This window comes from Volvox carteri (genome assembly GCF_000143455.1).
Source record: "Volvox carteri f. nagariensis unplaced genomic scaffold VOLCAscaffold_19, whole genome shotgun sequence".
NCBI classification, from domain to species: domain Eukaryota; kingdom Viridiplantae; phylum Chlorophyta; class Chlorophyceae; order Chlamydomonadales; family Volvocaceae; genus Volvox; species Volvox carteri.
The window spans coordinates 535,391-536,461 of NW_003307562.1; positions in this window are offsets into that span (position 1 = coordinate 535,391).

Here is a 1,071-nt window from a genome sequence, read left to right on the forward strand (position 1 = left end):
CCGTCGCCATGCCTGCCATCGCCACTGCCACCGTCGCCATCCCTGTCATCGCCACTGCCACCGTTGCCATTTCCACCGGCACCATTGCAACCATCACCATCCCTGACGTCACCATCCCCACTGCTGCCATTGCCGCCGTCGCCATCCCTGCCATCACAATTGCCACTGTCGCCATCCCTGCCATGGTGATGGCGACGGCAGTGGCAATGGTGATGGCAGGGATGGCGATGGGGGGAACGGCGATGGCAGGGATGGCGATGGGGGGAACGGCAGCAGTGGGGATGGTGACGTCAGGGATGGTGATGGTTGCAACGGTGACGGTGGGGATGGCAACGGTGGCAATGGCGACGGTGGTGACGATGATGGTGGCAGGGGTGACGATGGCAGGTGGTGGCGATGGCGGGGATGGTGATGGCGGCAATGGCAGCGGAAGGGAAGGAGTTTTGTTTGGGCACACTGCAATGATGGGAGCTAATGGGAAACAAGAACAGGCCTGGGCTAGGAGGGTTGTCAGTGTCAATGAGATGTTTGCAGCCCTTGGCAGGTCATGCAGTGGTGTCGTCTGTGTGAGTGTCCGGACTGGTGCATCAGCATTGTTTTTTATCATGTGATGCTCAGGTGATAGCGTTTTGGGTTTCCCGTGCCGGCTTCAGACTGCAACTTCCCATGTATGCTGGCATGCTGCTGGGCATGGAAGTCGATAGAGAGGTGTCAGAGAGAGGTTTCACTTGGAATTCCTTTCAAGGCACATACTAAGTGCTGCTGGCAGGTTCACAGGTGACAGCCTTGGAGCATTTGTCTTACTCGATGCCATAATCAATCCATGAAATTTAGATTAGCTTTAGTTTCATTCTGGACTCTTTCATAGCTGGAACCTTGACGGACTGCATGCTACAATCCAGGTACGGCATGCAGTGGACCGGTGACACTCAAGAAATCCTGCATACACTTCCTTAATCTTAGATGCCATAGTTCTTCCATTTTGTTGTAAGTACAGATTTACAACGATTACTACTGCGCTTGACATTGAGCATCTAACAGCGACTCACTGCCAACACAAAGCGTGACTAC